The sequence below is a fragment of the Pteropus alecto genome, unplaced genomic scaffold (genome assembly GCF_000325575.1).
Source record: "Pteropus alecto unplaced genomic scaffold, ASM32557v1 scaffold71, whole genome shotgun sequence".
Lineage (NCBI taxonomy): Eukaryota > Metazoa > Chordata > Mammalia > Chiroptera > Pteropodidae > Pteropus > Pteropus alecto.
In genome coordinates this window covers 16,749,218-16,769,112 of record NW_006433024.1, presented here as the reverse complement: position 1 = coordinate 16,769,112, position 19,895 = coordinate 16,749,218, and the positions used below count along the sequence as shown (strand labels likewise).

Sequence of the window (19,895 nt, the reverse complement as noted above, 5' to 3'; positions counted from 1 at the left end):
AATCATTTTTAACACCTTTCTAAAAGGGACTTGGAAATAACTGGTGGATCTGGAGAGGCCTCAGGGTCACTACATGGATGACTTGGTGACCTGGGTGGCTTGATTGGAACCTGTGTCTCAGTGAGTGCCCGTGTGGAGCCTGTGGCCCTCGAATGTCATGTTCATTCCACGGGGCACTGGAGGTAGAATGGTAAATGAGTCAGTCCCCTTACAGCCCTTCTAGTTCTCTCCTCACCCTGTGAGGGTCACCATCACCTCGTATGCCATTTTGGGACCTGCAGGAGGCATATGCAGAGAGAAAATTAAAGATGCAAAAGATATTTTTTGGAGGTCAAACCCACAAAGGACAAAAGAGGAGAAGGAATAGGAGTAGGCAGAGATCGTCTTCAGATTATGATGGGGGTCTGACATGTGTGAATGGAGAGGAAGAAGGATTAGGTTGGAAGATCCTCAGACTTCAGTGAAACTCTGGGAAAGTCCTATTTGGCTCAATAATTATTCATTAGAGAAATCCATTACTGGGCAAAAATTGCCAGGTTCTAGAAGGTGCACGGTGTTCAGGGAGAGCATGGATTGGGCCCAAATGCTGCAGATTGCAAAGGCACTGCGGTCGGGGCTGTCAGCTAACTGCGCTCCTCCCAGCCAGTTCTTTCTTGGAGAGCCGAGAAGTGCATCTCCATGGCTGCTGTACCTTGTCCTCGGCATGCATCCCCCTTGCCAGCTTCTGTGGATATTTTTATGTTGAGAATGCCACCCCCTGGGCCCCTGCTCCTTCTCCAAATTAATTTAATGAGCTTCTCAGAAAGGAACTGTGGAGCGGTTTTGTTCTTATTGATACTCATCTCAAGGAACATCGTTAATTACCAAGACAAAATTCATGCCATTAACTTTTATTAATTAATTAGGTTTTTTTGTGTGTGGTTTGGAATTATGGAGGGTGGAGATTCTGACTATGAACTCAAATCAGCAAATGCAAGCTGTGAATGATGTGAGTAGGTTGGAAACTTCTGTGATGGGCGCTTAGGGCCCAAAATGGTGAAGGGACACAGACACACATGCTGTGGGAACAAGGGGATAGAGACACCTGGGATCACTTGGAAGTGTTCAAGCAGCACTAGTAGGGTGTTTAAGTTCTGAGGAATAAAGCAAATGGGGAAGAGGGCTAGGTTTGGGGTTAGCGTTAGAGTCTTACAGCTGGACTGAGCCTGTGGAAGGGTGCAAACTAGCCCCGGTTGTGGGTAAGGGTTAATGGCATGCCCTTTACCTCTACCTAGAAGCTTTCACCCATCCTAGAGCACAGTGCCAGTACCTCGCCTACAGGTCCAGATAAACTCGCTCTGTTGCAAATGTTTCTTACAGTTGCTGCCTACTCGAGATCCACTTTTAGTGCCTGATAACTCTGGTTCGACTTTCTTTTCGTCTTTTCTTTTCCCTGAAGTCGATGGCCAAGTTATTTCCTATTCTTTTTTCTTTTTTCAAATGCCATTAATGATTCTTCGAAGTAACACATACTCGACCCACTGGTGACCAGAAGTCTCCAACCGGCTTTCTGATCTTGCTTGAGAAATATATGGATTTCTCAAATAAGTCAGCAGAGTGGCACTGGAAATAGAAAGAGAAGAAAAGAAAATAAATTGAGTCTGAATGGTGGCAAAACAAATGCCATGTTAACTCAAGCATTCAATATATAGAAGAAGTTGTCTGATTTCATGGTAATTAAACTTTAAAGAGAGGCTTGTCTGGCCTCAGGTAAACATACGTAACGATTTTTCGTCCACAACAAGATTAGTACATGAGATTTCTCACTGAGACTTTCAGTTTAAGCTGTCGAGTCCTGAGTAGGAAAATTTGGTTTCCTTTTAATCTGTTTTCTTTGGTTAGAAGTGCGTGAGAGTAATGTGGGGAAAAAAGAATGTTAGTGTTTGCAGTGATAAGGGAGGGGTCTGGGCCAGGATGCTACTCGAAGGAAAATAAATCAAACAATTCGAGGGGTTAGTAATCTTACGTAACATCCACGCCAACCTCTCATTTAGCAGATGTGGAAACTGAGACTCAGAGAAGCTAAGCAGCAGAAAAATGGAGCAGAAAGAAAACTGGAGCCAGAAGAACTGAGTTCAGGTACCAGCTGTGACAGTAATGATCTCTGTGACTTAGTTTTGATACCAGTACCCTTACCCTGTGACCTGACCTTCTGAGGCTTCTGGAGGCAATGTGGAAAACTTAAGGCCACACATGACTTTCAGAGTCTTAGGCAGAATTCCTGATATTTGCTGGCATTTTGAATGTAAATATAGATGTGGATTAAATCCCCTCTGCACGTTGCTACATCCTGTGCCGTTCAGGCTCTCTGATCCCCGAAACAACTCACACATAGTTCTAATGAGAGCTTGGCAAATTCAATTTTTGTTCCTGGTCTGAAAGTGTTTCTCTTGATGTTCTCATTCTTGGATGTTGATATACATGGGTCAATTAACATTTAAAAGCTGCCATCTGGATTCTTGGCTTTAAAACAAGTACTCCCCTCATACCTAGCACCAATAGATAGGCCTACATAAGAAATGTAGGGATGGTCCAAAAAGAACTAAATTAGATTAACTAACACTAAAAAAATTAGTGTTTAATGTGAAAGAACTGAAATACATTGGAGTGATAACAGTGTGACGGGGAGCAAGACAGAAGGGACACTAGGCTGGTGCTGACCACAGACCTCTGCCTTGTAAGGTGGACAGTGACTGTTGCTAACACCCATTACATTACAATCCCCAGAGTGTTAAGCCTTTTCCACATATGTGACTTCTCACAGCTGACAAGTCTTCATCTTCTAGTTGGCAATCACACCCATCGTGGCTAAGGCTGTTATAAGAATGAAATTCAGTGGTGGCTTTATAAGTTGAAAGTGCTGTTAAAATATTAAATGGTTTAGTAGCTAGTTAGTAGCACGGGACTAGAACTGAGGCTACCCGACAACTGATTTTGGTCTTTTTTTTATAGAGCTGGGGAGAAAATTGTGAATAAGGATGAGTTGTAGAGAAGACATGGAGACAAAGTCAGCACTGGCACCATAGCATCTTTCCTGGAAAGACAATTAAAATTTTTAGTGTACAGTGTTATTCTAGTCGTAGTTAAAGGTTTGGAAACCACGAGTCTGTGCTCTGAAGGGAAACCACAGTGAACAAGTTGAACTCCTTGGAGTGGACACATTCACCAGATCCAGGCACAGAGCTGATTTGTTTCTCCTCTTCCTCCCAAGTGAGGGTGAGGCAGGGGGTGACTGTAGAGTCACTTAAAGACTGGGGATTTTAAAGCATGAATTCTCATAAACAAAACTCGAAGATTTCCTGAGAACAGAAAGCAAGATCAGCCGGCAAGAGAAAAACAAGAGTCTATTACTAATCCTAAGTAATATTTTCCCAACTATCATTCAGATAGCATCATATTTCATTTTTCTGCTTCAACCTCTAATTCTTTAGAGAGGACCCTGGAAATCCATCTGCCATTCTGTGAGATGGAATCCGAGACACAATGATGATCATTATTATTATCACTGAAGATAAAGAAATCTGTCAATTTCACTATGTCCTGCTGCCTGCATAATAACTCAAGCTCCGTCTTGGTCATCTACTTTAAGGAACAGTATAATGACATTGCTGGAAATTACATATATCTACTTACTCCAAAACCAACAGCTTTTGGTTCAGCTTTAATAGATCGAATTCTATTTTAAAAGTTATGAGAACAAGGACTTATTACTTTTGAGAACTAGGGAGACTTACCTACAAAAGTGAGACTAAGAAGTTCACTGCTCAGTGAGTACCATTTTGCTTCTGGGAAATGGCATGTGATTTCTGAATGGTGTTCTATCTTACAAAACTTTAGCACAACATTTCCAGTTATTAAACAATGGCCCAAGGCATGTCGATTGTCAGTTTGTCAATTGTCAGTTTACTTCATGTTTGCTTATGTGGGAACTGAGAGAGTATATACAGTTCTTAGGAACACCATGACTCTTAACTTCATCTCCCATGTTCATCCAGCCCGAATACATTCATTGAACACCTCGTTTATACAAAGCATCATGTTCAGCGCTGAGTGTAGAAAATGAATAAGACCTTATCTTCTTACTTGAGTATGTCTAACAGATGAACAAGTGTCAATTTTCTTCTCTTCTAGAGGCAGGATGCACAGAGTTTCTATAAAAGATGCTAAATTCCTAGAAGTCTTCTGTTTTTAAAATGCCTTTATCTGTGAGGTTTTCAAGCCAAGTATCCAGACAGAATTATCCTTGATTATGTCTGTCTGTGTGCCATCTGATTGTAGCTTTTGAATCCAGAAGCCTGCAATGAATGGTTAAGCCCATGTAATGTTATGTGGTGAATGCTATAAGAGATATATGTACAGAGACCAATGGAAGCACAGAAAAGAGAGTTTGGTAATAGAGGAAAAAATAGTTGAGCCTGGTCTTAAAAGGTGAGTTAGATTTTGCCAGGTAAAAATGGGGAGAAAGGTATCCAGGGAGGAGTATCCTGTGTGAAGATACAGAGGTATGAGAGAGTATGGCATATTGGGGCATTTTGTTAGTAACTAGCGTAGGATATTGGTAGGAGCTAATACTAGGTGAGTAGCCTGGGGGCCAGTTTGTGAAGGGGATGCTGTTTCTGTATTAGGTTATCTTTGTCTTATTCATTCTGTTCATATCTTCTTGGCTGATGGGAAAATTGAGGAATTATAAACTCTCCTAATACTGTATAATTCAAGATAAACATGGGGTTCTAAGTATCAGCGTATTTGATATTCCAGATGGAACTCAATTTCTTCACTCTCTTGCCCACCCCTCCTCCATACCTTCTTCCGTGCAAGTCACATACCATTCCAAGTCGTTTGCATTTCCTCATGGGTACTGTACCGCTTTTATCAGGAATCACGTTTCCACTTAAAAATTTATCCTATGAACTGAAGTATCAAAGCAGAAAGAAAAAGTTAATAAATTTATCAAGTTCTTCATGCACGGCTTTTTCTAATTAAAGATGATGTTTCGAAATAAAGCTGTTAAAATGTTGATAAAAAGAAATGTCAAGATGCAGGTTGAAAGCAAGACAGATGAAATATTTAGAGGCTCTTCAAATGGAAGTGCTATTTCTCTGCCAAATAAGGTAAAGCCCTACCCCAACACTGGCTTGTCCCAGTACTAGAAAGTTGTTGTGCTTCTGACATGCCTGTGTATTTTCAGTTAAATGTATATTTGGCTTATGAATTTAGTCCTGAACTTAAAAAAAAAAGCTAGATGTTCTAGAACTCTTCAGCCTTTTTCAGGAAACACCTGCACTTAATATAAATGATGCCATACCCCTAGAAGTCTCATGTTGGGATCTAGCTGCTTTCTCAATGTTTTTCTCCATATGCTTCCTAATAGAGCATGAAGACAATTATCCTTGATGGTGTGTGTGTGTGTGTGTGTGTGTGTGTGTGTGAGAGAGAGAGAGAGAGAGAGAGAGAGAGAGAGAGAGAGAGAGAGAGAGAGAGAGAGAGAGAGAGAGAGAGAGAGAGAGAGAGAGAGAGAGAGAGAGAATGAGAATGAATGAATGAGAATCCAGTTGTCTGCACATTTACTCCTATTAGTTAAGGTGGCCTCTGGCTCTTTTCTTTCCACAATTCCTTAGTCCATGAGGTTGCGATTGTCCACTCTCTCATCCTGTTTGGACCTTCCTTTCATGAAACACTCTTTAGTGACTCATCTACCAAAACTGGCTTTCGATCCTGTTATTTTACTAAAGATATTACGTACTCACCTTTTCCTAGGGGAACCTCCTGCATGGCCTAGTCTTGAAGATTGAAGGCTGCAAGGGGTCCATGTTGTAAGGAGAAAATTTGAAATTTAATGGTGTAATGTTTGTAAAATAGCGTCTCTATTAAATAGTCCAATCAACCTTTTCTCTGTACACCATTCTTGCTCTTAGGACTATAGTAAAAGTCTTGACCTTTTCACATCTGTGAGACTTAAAAAAAAAAGGGAGGGAGTAGGAAAAAAAAACTCACCATTTTTTTTTTTTTTTTAACGTTCCCTCAACAACTGCTGGTGGAGTCCAGCGTTCCTCCTTGAGCTTCTCTTTGATTCCAAGTCCACTTATATGCCAGCACCCACCATAGGGAATGGCTGTGTTGACTGCAAGATTATTTCATAGTGGTCTGTGAGTCTCTCGAGGGCAGACGACAGATTCTGTTTGTATTTCCTGGCATACAGTAGAGAGTAATCAAGTATTTAATGGGTTAAATTGAAGATGATTAAATGTGTAGAATTACCTGGGTTCATAAGTAATTAAATGTATACTAAAAGAATATTGGCTGGTCTATTAGCATTGATTTTGAACTGTCTGTGAGATAATTCTAGGCTCAGACTTCTACTTTTCTCTTTCCACTAGTGATTAGAATGAGGACATAACTCATTGATTACATTATGGAGTGAAAGAAAGCTGGAAGAGAAAATCAGTACACTGTTTGAGAGTCAGAATTCACAAAGAGAGAGGAATAATGATCAACCAGATGTAATAATATAAATATAAAATACTGTAGTTAGGTTTTTAAAAATCAACTGCATTACGAACTAGGGGAGATATATCTTAAAGTATCTGTGGCCCTTTGAGCCACGCTTCTCTTGCTCAGGCCTGCTTCCACATCGGGAAGTGTACTTTCCCTTTTAATAAAACTTTTCTTTTCTACTGTAAAAAAAAAAGTATTTGTTAAAGATCTTGCCAGAGCTTTAATTGATAAGCTTATTTTGTACCAAAGTATGATGCATCTTTTACTCTATTTTATATTTAATGCAATGGTGGGGCATTATTTATAGAAATAAAAGAAAGATATGCGCAAAGTATATGCATACTGTGTGCCTCGCTGATGAGATCACTGATGAAATATTGGATGCAGTTCCCCACATAATATTTTAAAAGGATAATGCTGGAATAAGTAGAAGAAAATGTGTGTGGAAACTACATTTTTATGAGAATTGAGAGGAGATTGGAGCTAGACCGCAGAAGAAATGTCCTCACAAGGTAAGCAATGGTTAGACTTTCTAGCACTTGAATGCTGGTTGTATTAAAGGATAATTCAGCTTCTGTTACATAGCCCAAAGAATGAAAGTCACAAGCAAACAGATGCTGGGTCACTATAGGAAATTTGTAGCAATTAGGTATTTCCAGCGATGAAGTGACAGCTTTGGGATAGTCTTTACCCACCTCACTGGAAGAGTTTAACCTGAGAACAGGATGGTTGTTGTCACACGGAATCCCTGATATGCATAGATGATTGAATTCAGAGCTCTGAGGTGGTCTCTGATTCAAAGACAGGGTGCTTCTTCTGTGTATGCTTCATTGCTTAGTGAAACAGTACTCTGTGGTTGTAGATGGACAGAAAGGCCCTTTTGACCAAGTGGCAGAAATGATGGAGAGAGCTGAATAGCTTAGAATAGACCTTCCTGGATTTCCTTGACCCCTCACTCTGTATTCAGACCACATAAGGGCCAAGATCTGGGCTGCTGGACAGTAATTCATGTGAAAAAGAAGGAAATAACTCCTTGGTGGCTGTGAACTGTGAGTAAGAATGATGATGCTACTCTGTGTTCCATGACTCTGTACTTGGAGAAATAACGGGACTTGATCAATGGGAATGTTTTGGGAGGGAGGAAGGGAAACCAATGATGAAGAGGTAAGTGTGGGTCTCGTCTGGGAGAATGATGATGTTTTAGCCCCATGGTCCATGGCTCTGAGCTCGGCAGGTGAATCTGGGACAATTGATGGCTTCTGACACACAGGCAGTTGCAGTAATTCGGAGCTATGTGCCATGGCCAAGCAGCTCTCGTTGCTGCAGACAGCTTCATTACTGTGGACCCATCCTTCACTGAGGAGCAGACCTCCTTCCATCAGCCAAAGACAAATGAGAAAATCACCCAGGCTCTACATGTTTTCAGTATTACCCTCTCTCCTATCCAGACCAGCTTTGGTTTATGTATTCTGCTACCTTCCCCCTGATCTATGGTGCAGAAGGCACCTGATATCACCCAGACCTTGGATGATATGTGAGACGTGGACAAGAGGACCTCCTCAAAGGACTCAGCAGATTGTGAATCTCTGCAGCAAAGAATGACAGGCTGGCTGCTTTTGGGGATAGGCAGAAGTTCATGCTGCTTTAATTTATCAAAAGCAATTCTATCCCCATTTCTGAGCATGGAGTGAATAGAACATCTTCCAAGAATCAGAATGGGCAACTAGCAGAGATTAATTTCATGCTGGGAGAAGGTGAAATGTATCCCGATTGCAGAGGCAACATGAAATGGCATACAGTTATGTGGCCCTAAGTCAAATTCAAAGTTGTCTGTCTTCAAATTGCAGAGAAGTACAATCTCTGAATACCTCTAAGTCACCAAACACATCACTTGTTTTCTTCCTAGTGAATTCAAAGAGAAGAGTAATAAGTGCATGTGTTGAATGTAAACCTTGTACTTTTTACTGATATTCTTTCCGAAGCTGCTGACTGCCTCCCAGGCTATGTTGCAGCTCCTGCCTCTCCTAGCATCCTTGCTAAATACCTTACGCAGGTGGGAATCTGACCAGAAGTCCTGAGCCTCTAAGATAGACACTGAGTCACTCCTTCACTTCTGGACAAATAAATGCCACACCACGGAGCACAGAGCCAGACTGCTTGGGTGACTGTCAAGGCTCAGATGACAGAACACAGAAGTGTGGGAGAGCCAGCTTCCACAGAGAAAACTTTCACCAGTGGGAATGGCAGCTGGGAAGATAAATCACCCCGCTTTTTTAATTACTCCGCAATCTGCCGAGTCCTTTGAGGAGGTCCTCCTGTTCACGTCTCACACATCATCCAAGGTCTGGGTGATACCAGGTGCCTTCTGCACCGTAGTTCAGGGGAAAGGCAGCAGAGTACGTAAACCAAAGCTGGCCTGGATAGGAGAGAAGGTAATATTGAAAACATGTAGAGCCTGAGTGACTTTCTGATTTGTCTTTGGCTGATGGAAGAAGGTCTGCTCCTCAGTGAAGTCTCCTCTGAGGCGGACTATTTCAAGATACACTTTCTCCTTTCCAGCCTTCTGGAGAAAGTCTGTATGCCGAGGGAACATTCCTGCCGAGAGACGTCCCAGGTCCCTTTCTGGTTCACTGGGAAGAGTGGCTGGCATGGCAGCACACAGCACACTGCTTCTCACTGTGCCACATCCTTTCTTGCCTCACCCCCCATTTCCTGACCTGCACCACTCTGGTCTTAGACTTCTCTGGTCAAGTACTGGCTCTTTAGTCCATGTCTCATGTTCTGCTTTTGTAGATGACCTGGGCTGAGGCAGAAAGAAAGAAATCAGGAAGTTCATTTGTTCATTCACTCATTCATTCAAGGTTTATTGAGTGGATCCTGAGTGTTAGGCATTTCTAGTTTCTGAGGACATAATGATGGGTAAAACATGATTCCTGCCATTAAATAACTTACAGTCTAATTTAGAGAGACAGACATGAGATCAGATAAAGCTCTCCACAATTAGGAAAAAAGATCTTTATGGCCAAATAGTTGAGATAAAATGTTCTTGTCTTGAAAATTTGGCTTCAAGAATGCTGCGTAGGACTTAGCGCTGAGGCCCCAAGCTAATGGGATCTTGAGTCAGTTTCTTGTACCAAAATTAAATAAAGGCCAAAGCTGAGAGCAAGAGTTCAAGTACCCGACCTTCTAAGGAGAGCCATAGAGAACTGTCTGTCACTGGGCCAGATATCTCCCTGAATGTTTTTTGAGAATTGGAGGAAGTGTTTTTTTTGTTTTTTGTTTTTGTTTGTTTTGTTTTTTTATTCCACTGTCTCCCCACACCTCTATGTTAATCTGAATGAGAAAGGGACTGGAGTGAGGGCTAGAGCCACAGAGTGGTTGGCCTTGTGGAGAGACTTGTGTTCCTAGAAGCTTTTTTCCCTATTCTTTTGGAGTGCAAAGGAGCCAAATGAAGCAATTTCCATAAGAATCAGGAGTACTTAAAAAGAGAGCTATTGGATTTGAAAATTCAGCTGGCTCCTTCTGGTGTTGACTCAAAAACACACGGGTCGGGTCGGGAGTGTGGGAGTGAGGGTATGGGTGTCCGTAAAGATAAGGACCGATATCTAATTTTGCTATGGAGGTCTGAAGGTGAGACCATTGGTGTAGCACAGATCCATGGGCTTAAATGGACTACAGTGAGGTCTGTTGAGAAGAATATGGGGCAACCTCTACCACATTCCATTAATTTTTGCCATCAGAGCAGTCAGCCTAATAGTCCCTGGGACAACCCAGAAGGGAATTCAGATGCTTCAGAGGCTAGAAAAGAACCAGCAGCTGAGGACTGACTGCCCAGGTGGCCACTAGGCCAAGCCAGGCGATACCTCACCTGAAAAAGAGAAAGTGGGCTTGTCTAGCAGGCAGGATTTATGAGAGAAATAGTTGCTCCATCGAACAGGAGAGGAGAGCCAAAGAGAAGATAAGCACTATTGCCAAGAAAATCTTGTGCCGATGTGAAGACTGACACATCAAAGGAGTCTACGAACATCAGACAAAACGGAAATGAACCAGATTGAGGCCAAGGACTCATTGTCACAAGTGAAAGCTGGACAGTCATTGAAGAAGACCCCATATCCCTACCTTTCCTCCCTGACCCCAACATCAGGGTCTCTATGCAGAGGAGTGAGGAGGGGTTGGGGTGCGTGCAGGCCATTCCCACAATCTTTCTTCACTCCGAGAAGCCAGAGCCACTGTAGCTTGTGCTGGGGAGCGGGATGGGGAAAGTTTTGAATGCTGAAATTTTAAACATGATTAGACTATGTTTTAACAATTAAAAATAACCAGAAAATTGTAGAATATGAAAAAAAATATTAGTAAGGGATGGGAAAAGTATTTAATATTAGATGGAAAAATCATTGACTGAAAGATGTAAAACCATTTCCACAAGGAATTTTAAGAGCAGGCCTGGAAGTGGCAGATCCTTTGTGCCTGCGCCTAATTGGCCAGGATCCAGGCCCATGACCTCAATCTTGTTCCTGAGGCCTGGAAACCTCCACCTGTGTGTCCAGGAAGAATGATTTGAACACGTTAGCATCGTCGCTGTCACAGGCAGCCACTTTGAAATCCAGAACATTACACAACTTAGAAGACAGGAATCTAATGGTTTTGTAGTAACAATGTTAACTGAAAACTTGTGATATGACAGACACTATTCAGGGGTTCTCGCTGTGTTTTCTCAACCAACCAACAATGTTTTACAGCTTGGATCTCTGAGAAAGTGTGCTCTGCCTTGTCTAGGATTAGAAGCTAATATTTAATCCTGGCAACTCTATGATGTGGGTGCTATGACTCTCACATTCTAGAAGAAATGAAAGAGCTAACAATTTAATGCCACAACTGGATGGTAGATTTATTGTTAGTATCTGACTTTGTCCCACTTTAGTATCCCTGCTGTTTCTATTATACCCATATTGTCTGGTCATCTTGACTTCTTAAAAGCTAAGGCCTTTCTTCTTTTCTTTGTTCAGGATGAATTTCCTGAGCCTCATTTGGATGATTCTATGATGAACCCCTACTGACTTTCCAAATGACATATATTCACTGCTCCAAGGATCACGCTGCCTAGCATCCACATTTATATTGTTCCATCTGGTTATTATTATTATTATTCCATTTGCACAAGATTCTGATGCATATGGTTATTTTTTTGGTATAAGGTTGCTGTTTTAATGGTTTGATGATGTGCCGAGCTGCATTTGGTGTGTTGGTAATTTCCTTAATTTGACTCTGGTGTTTGTGAAGATTGAATATTCACCAGTTTATGCAGTTTTGATTTTTGACATATAATATTGAAGCAGATGGTCCTGGAACTTAACAATTTAGTTAATTGCTGGTCAGTTCTGTATCTTTGTTCATTAGTAAGGGGACTTTCGCTAGTGAGTCTTTCTCTATAATATATTTTTAGTCACTTCAAACAGTTGTTTGGTATTAATATACTGTCATGTTAGTCTCAGATTATCCTTTTCAAATTTCATGGAAGCTCAGTAAAAGCATTTAAAAATCATCTGTTTAGTTATGTTAAAAAAAAACATTATAAAATGCAATATCATAATTAGATGTTGATGGCTTCGGACCCCAAAATATGATCTTTTTAGTAAGTTTAAACAACAACCCATTAAATATCTTCCAAGCATGTTCTGATCTGCCAGTTGGTTGGAGCCAATTGATATTTAACTTCTCAGAGAACTATTTACATAGCTATTCCTCTACTTGAATAATGCATTTGAGTGATCAGTTGCTAGTTTTCTTTCTTTGACTCCTAAGTCTTTTTCTTAATGTTAGAAGGCTGTATCTTAGGACTTAGGTCTAGAGAGATCATCCATATTGGAGAAGCTGGACTTGGCTTTGCTTTCTCTATCATGCTTCTTAATTTTTTTCCTAGTGGGCTCTAACCATATCTATCCAATAACTCTCTCCCATATAGAGAAGCATTCTCTTACTGAGTGTTTCTGCATGTAGATCTCTGAATGGGAGGGAAATGGGTTTCCTTCAGGGTAATTTGCCACTTCACAGGTTGTTTGTCAGAATGTGCAAGTAGATCAGTCCTTGCAAAAAGTGGAGTGTTTTTATTTTTAATAACTCTTTTTTTTTTTTTGTAATTAGGGTACATTTTTTATTAAGAGCTGCTAGAAACCAACATTTTTCCACCCATAAATTAGCATCTGGTGACATAGTGAGAATTACAATGGTAGGAAAAAAGGGGACTCTGCAAACAAAACAAAGACATAAAATGTAATGTGGGAAAGCAGCCAGCTTGCTGCAACTGTAAAGAAGAAAAAGACTTCAGGGAGGTCTGATTTATAGGGAATAATTATTATTGGCTGATTTAGAAAACTGGGGCAGCGATAGGAAGCCGCCGAAGCGGCTGTTTTTACAAACTGATTTGAAGCATCCTTCTCTTCTGTGCCATTATAAAATAATAATTCTTGGTGAATGTGTCCCCTCTCACTTGAGGATTTGCAAGGATTTGAAAAATACTGCTTGCATAGAATCATGATGCCTGAGAAGCACATCTGACCACTATTCTAAATGTAAAAGCAAAGATCAGGAGCAGGACAAGGGTTTGTGTAGAGTTGCCTAAGAAAGCAGACCAAGTGAATAGACCCAATTCTTAACTTCTGATTTCCTAAATTTAGAAACAGTTGGTTCCCACTGTAAACTTTAAAATCTAATTAGGGAAATTTAATCTTTACAATAGCTTTCAATCTAACAGAGATCACTTATTCATTATGTCATTATTCACTTATCAGAAATTTGTCGTGTACCTACTATGTGCCAGATACAGGTTTATGTGCTAAGAATACAAGGATGAGCAAATCACAATCTCTTCTCTTAAAGAATTTATATATTTACATAGGCGAATTTAAATGACCATGATGAACTCAGATATGCATTTCCTAGCTGTGAAACGCTGATTAATAAGATGCTTATTAATCAGGTGTTATCTTTTTGTTATTGATAATGCATTTGTTTTTCTACAATGAAGGATGATTTGCAAGGTTACTCATATTATTTTTTAAAGTTTCTACCTTAGTAAGGTATATTTCAACAGACCCTAAAATGATAATAATTGAAATCAAAACATCAGAAGTAGTCTGTTAGAGATGGAAAAAACATTGAATTTTGGAAGTCAGGAGACCTGGGTTACGTTCCTTTTCTTTTATTAACCCATTATATTAATTAAAGCGAGAGATTGTACTCTTTAGGATTTATGTTCCTCATTTCCAAACACTGAATTGGGGACTAGCTGGAGGGCTCTCTAAGATTCTCAATAAATTAAAACAAATCAAGGAAATATGTATTGAGCACCTCTTATAAGCGTAAATTGTTCAAGGAACGAGGGATACAGATGTGAACAAAATAGGTAGTAAGATAGGAAAACTGAAAGTGAAGAAAATGCTTCCAGGAACAGGAGGAATCAACTGCCAAATGCAGTTGATAGATTTAGGTGAAACGAGAGTGAGAACTGACCACTGCATTTAATAAAATTAGTTATTGATAACCTTGACAGGAGCAGTTTCAGGAAATTGATGAGAATGAAGGTATGATTGGAGTAATTCTAGGTGAGAGACTAAATATATAAACAGACATTTGCCAGAAAATATATATAAATAGATTTCTGACTCACAATCTGCAGCAACCAGTTTGGGAAACCAAGCCATCATCTACACAAACCAGGCCAGGAAGTTAGCCTACTATCTACACATCAGAGGTGTAGAAAGTCAGATCATACTATCTCTGGCAGACAATCCAGGAAACTAAACACCTGTGAACAGTTGGCCCCAACGGCTTGGACTTGATAGCTTCCCTAATTTTTGTCCCTGCTTCCAAGTTAGGACCAAACAGAAAGACAGATATATACCCCTGACCGGTCACACAGAATGCTCTGCTTCTAATAGTCTGCTTACAGCTTCTTCATGGAATCAGCCTCTAGTCGTGGCATACCTGAAGCCTTCCATTTTTTCTGTAAAGCTTTTAGCTTCCTCTGCCTGCCTTTGAGTCTTTACTGAACATAAATGATAGTAGTTGACTCCTTTGTTATAACAGGTTATGAATAAATAGCCTTTGCTTGTTCTCATTTGGGTGGATTTTATTTATTTCCATGTAGAAAAAATATGAGAATACAGACAATTCTTTTAATGAGTTTTGCTATACAGCTGAGCAGAAAAGTGAGTCAGTAACTGAAATGAGATACATTTCTTTTTATATTGTACTGGCGAGGACATCGAGTACAGTGAATAATAGAAGCAGCGACAGTAGGCATCCTTGTTGCTTCTTCATGTTAAAAAGAAATCTAAAATTTTACCATTATGATATTTCCTGTGTGTTTTGGAAGGTGTCTTTTATTGGACAGGAGAAATTGCCTTCTATTCCAAATTTGAGAAGAGATTTTATTTATTTCATTTTTTGAGTAATCATGAGTGAGGGTTGATTTTTTTTGGCAAATGCCCTTGCTGCATCTATTAACATTATTATATGAATTTTCATCTTTAATATTTGTAATCTACAGAATTAAGTTAGTAGATTTTCTATTTCTTAGCATCCTGGTTTAAATTCATCTTAGATATGAGTTTTAAGAACACAATGCTGATTTGGTTTGCTAATAATGTTTAAAATTACATCATAAGTAAAATTTTTTTCTCACTCACATTTTTCATTTTTCATATTGACCTTATCAGACTTTGGTATCAATATTTTATATACCAAGCTCATAAAATAAGTTGAGGAATATTCCCCATTTTCCTCTGTTCTCTAGAAAAGTTCATATAGATCAAACTTATCTGTTCCTTGAATTCTGATAGAATTTACCTCTAAATGCACATTGGCCAAATGTGTGTGCGTGTGTGTGTGTGTTTGTGTGCAAGTACTACTCATATATTTAATACAATCATTAATACATGTTTTTAATTTCTTTCGAATCAGTTTTATACCACTTCTCTACATTTTCAAATTTGCTGGCATAATATTTTCATAATAGTTTCTTTTAAATTTTTTTAGCCATATCATTATAATAATAATATCCCTTTTTTATTCACAATGTATCTCACTTATGCCTTTTTTCTTGATTTTTCTTTTATATATTTGTTTTTCATTTAATTAGTTTATACCCATTTTTATTGTTTCCTGTTTTCAATTTTCTTAGTGTATTGGTTCTGTTCCCTTTTTATAATATTTTAAGTTCATTAACTTTAGTGGGTTTTTTTTCCTAATACAAGGATGAAAAGCTATAAATCTCTCTCTAAATGCCAGTGTAACAGTATTCTTCAGGTTCTGATAGAGGATATTTTCATTATCATTTCATTCTAAATATGTTCTAATTTTCATTTTTGACCCTGAGTTATTTCTAAAGTTGTATTATTTTATATTTAATAATTTTACTTTATTTTATAAATTTATCATTTTGACATTTACTTTTCACTTACTTAAAATGAATTTATAAAATTTAGTCTAGGTTCTGTCCATCTTTTGGTAATAGTTTGGCCTTGCTTTGTGGCCTAATACATAGTGATCTAAAAAAGTCTTTAGGTGTTCTTTATAAAAATGTACATACATTTTATAATTGGATACATTATTCTCTCTCTCTCCATTGATCTATGTTTCCTTTTTAAATTGAGAGAAGTAGTTTGAAGCTTTCTCATATTAATGGTAGATTTGTAAATTTCTTATAATTCATGTAAATTTTACTTTATGTATTTTGAAATTATACTATGAGGCTCACATAGAATTCCTTAGGATGTTTTTGACTTAAGAGTATAGTTTGTATAATAATAAAACCATACTGGCTTAATTTTGGCTAATATTTGATTGGTATGTTTCTTTTTGGTCTTCCTTTGTGCTTTTATTTTTAGATAGGTCCTGGAAGTGAATAATGGGACATCTCAAATGAGGTCCAAAAAAGTAAATATTCACACCAGCTCAGCAAAGCAGTTTCATTGCTACATCTTAAACTGTCCATTCTAGTTCTGCCCCTTCCCATCACCATACAAACTCATATCTGATAATAGCAGTAGAATGAAGCCTGACCTGAAAAGGGAAAGACATAATATTCAATTTTGTCCTCTGGAGTCTCATCTTTGATCTCATGGGTTCCTAATGTATAGCATCTGCCAATCAACATTCGAGTAAGTGTTCTTGGACCCAGATGCTCCTGATATCGTGGTACTGAGGATACTGCTCAAAATCATGTGTGTGTCCTCCCAACACTCAGTATCCATAAATCAAAGAGAAGCAGAAGAGCATAGTGTTTAAGAGCTCAGGTCCTGGAGCCTGGTCCTGGGTGTGGAGGTAAGTTCTGTCATTTCAATGAGCTGTGTGCTTCTCTGTACCTTAGTGTTCCCATCTATCACATGTAAGAAAATAGGATGGTATCTACTTCCTAAAGTGTTTGCAGGATTAAATGAGTTAACATACACGAATAATTTAGAAAATTATTCAGTGCATTGTAAATGCTTTTAGAATATTGACTGTTTTACTCTCAAAGATTAGGCATTCACGAGGGTTATACAGATGTTATAGAAAAGTAAGGAGAGAATATAGAATAAACTAATCACAGATAAAATAAAATCACTAAAGATAAAATGGAGTACAAAATGTCATTGTATACATAGGAGAAGATTTTAAAAATGCAATTTGCCAAAGGATATCAACAAGAGCTGATTTGCCACATTCACTGCCCCCTGGCTAGGTCCTGGGAAGGTCATAGCAATTTTGCATTTGTAATTTTTCATTGTTCTTCTTAAAGAGTCTGTCTTAAATTATGTAAATTTTAGGATTTGTAATACCTGGATCTACTACATCAAAATGAAAAACACTGTTCAGGAAGATAAAACAGAAGGGGAATTCAGTCCAAATTGGCGAGATAGATATATAAAATTATCATTGATTACTGACTTTTGCTTTTTGAGCTGAGGTTCAGAGTAACTTAACAAAATTCCCATTTATTTTTTATTTTATTTTTTAGGCAAGGCAACCCTTGGTTGACCTCACAGATTGTAAAGACCTTGTCAGCTTACAACCCCTTATTTTTTTATTTTTTATTTTTTTACACCTACAGTACCTGGTCTTCCTAGGTGGTCTCCCATCCAAATACTAACCAGGCCCGACCCTGCTTAGCTTCTGAGATCAGACGAAATCAGGCTTGTTCAGGGTGGCATGGCTGTAGACAAAATTCCCATTTTTATATGCCTTTTTTAAAGCTCCTCTAACAACTTTCTAAAGGAATCAGTTTGCCCCGTGTATGGACGTGTTAACTCTTATTTTCCCCCGCCCTTCCAGTTGTCTTAATCTTAAAATATGAAAAAGAATTAATTAACTATCCTGATGGAGGAAGAAAAGTTAATAGTGATTTTAATGAGTGTAACCTTAGCAGAATTTGTAATAACTCTGAAAACATAGTGAAGTCACTTCTTCTCCACTTGACATCCTTGCCTTCTGTGAGTGGCTGTAAGTGCTGATTACAATGATTAATTATCTACTGGAAGGCTTGCCTCCAGCTCATCTTCTTATCCCCAAACCAACTGCAGTCTGAAGAATATAGTGAGAATTCTAAATGTTAGAAGATAAAATGGCTTTTTTTTTTTTTTTTTACAATATAAAGTGCTTACAAGACAGAATTTGATTAAGAACATCTGTCCAGACCTTTTTCAACAGCACTCGGAAAGGCAAATGAGTTGTATTAGGCTGGTCTCGGGAATTTTACCTAAAATCACAGAGAATGTGGTAGACATGCCATTCAATAAGAACCTAAAAAGGTCATGCTCCAGAAGTAGGACTAATTTAGCCCTAGAGTGAATAATATTTTAGAACCATTCTAAATGCCGTAAATGGGGCATCTGTACTACTACAAGGCAGTAAGTTTTTGCCTGGAACCACTCTCTAGACTGCAGTGCAGAAGGAGCCCAAATAGGGCCTTAGTGGTATCACCAAGCTGAGTGTTTGGAGTTTGGATTTTGAGCCTCATGAGGAGATTGGAATTTGTGGGGTAGGAAAGGAACTGGGGATATGAGAGTTATATAGGGAAGGAAGATTCCATATGGCCCAGCAAAGAACAACTACTGGAGAAAGAATGACTGCTGGGGAGTTGTGAGCTTATACAGTGTGGGGAGACATTCACATTCTATCCAGAGAAGAAAGATCTTGCTGGACACTCAGTAGAGAACATGGAAAGGTCATGCTAAAGAAGCAGGACTAATGATATTCTAGATTCACTCTGTCATATCATAAAGGATCAAGCAGGCTACAAGTAAATATACCACTTTCTGAAACAAAACCTGCTATTCTATTCAGGGAGACAACAAAATCCAGACATACAGCAATGTAGCATCTATTGTGTCCATAATACAACCAAAATATATGAGAGATATGAAGAAGCAGAAAAATTTCCCATAACCATAAGAATAATCATTTAATAGAAACCTTTCTCCAATTACATATATGTTAGAATTATCAGATAAGGACTTTTAAACAGTATAAATATGTTCAAGGATAAATAGGAAAATATATAACTGTAATTAGAAAAAAATAATTATAATAGAGAAATGGAAGATGTAAAAAATATTCTAATGTAAATAAAAAATACCGTAACAGCAGATTTTTCACAAACTATTAGTAAATTAGTAGAAGAGGGCCAAAGAAACTCTACAAACTGAAGCCAAAAGAAAAAAAGCTGAAAATAAATTAACAGGACTTCAGTATCTGACAATGTATAAGTGATCTTATATCTCTGTAATTTGGAGTCACAATAGGAGTAGAGGGAGAGATTTAGGGGCAGAAAAAAAACTTTGAAGATATCAGGGTCGAAAAACTTCCAAATTTGAAACAAAATATAGACTATCAAAAAAAGCAAGAAAGATGAACTCAAAACCACATCCAAGTGTGTTATAATCAAACTTCTAAAAAACTGATGAAGAGAAAATATTAAAAGCAACCAGACAAAATAGCACATTGCATAAGAGAGATAGTAACAAGACTGATTATATCTACTCATCAGAAAAAAATGCAAGCCAGAAGACAACCTCAAAGAGCTGAAATGACTTTAAAAGTACCGAAAGGACAATTTGTAACCTAGAATTTTACATAGAGTGAAAGTATTTTCAAATATGCAGGCTAAGGAAAGCTAATAAAAAACATTTTTAGAAAAATAAAAGTTAAAAGAATTTGCCAACAGCAGATTTGCACTACATGAAATGTTAAAGGACGTTCTTCAGGTTATAGGTAAATGATACCAGATGGAAATTGGGATCGACATAAAGGAAAAAGAGCAATGGAAATTTTCAGTAGGTAAATTAATTTTTACTCTTATTTAAAAATTTATCTAAATGGCA

The 19,895-nt window shown here is 38.4% G+C and overlaps 1 pseudogene; it reads right to left on the bottom strand.

The window, feature by feature from the left end:
* Positions 1-17,617: 17,617 nt before the first annotated feature.
* LOC112476746 lies at positions 17,618-17,736 on the bottom strand (annotated as a pseudogene).
* Between the last annotated feature and the right edge of the window lie 2,159 nt (positions 17,737-19,895).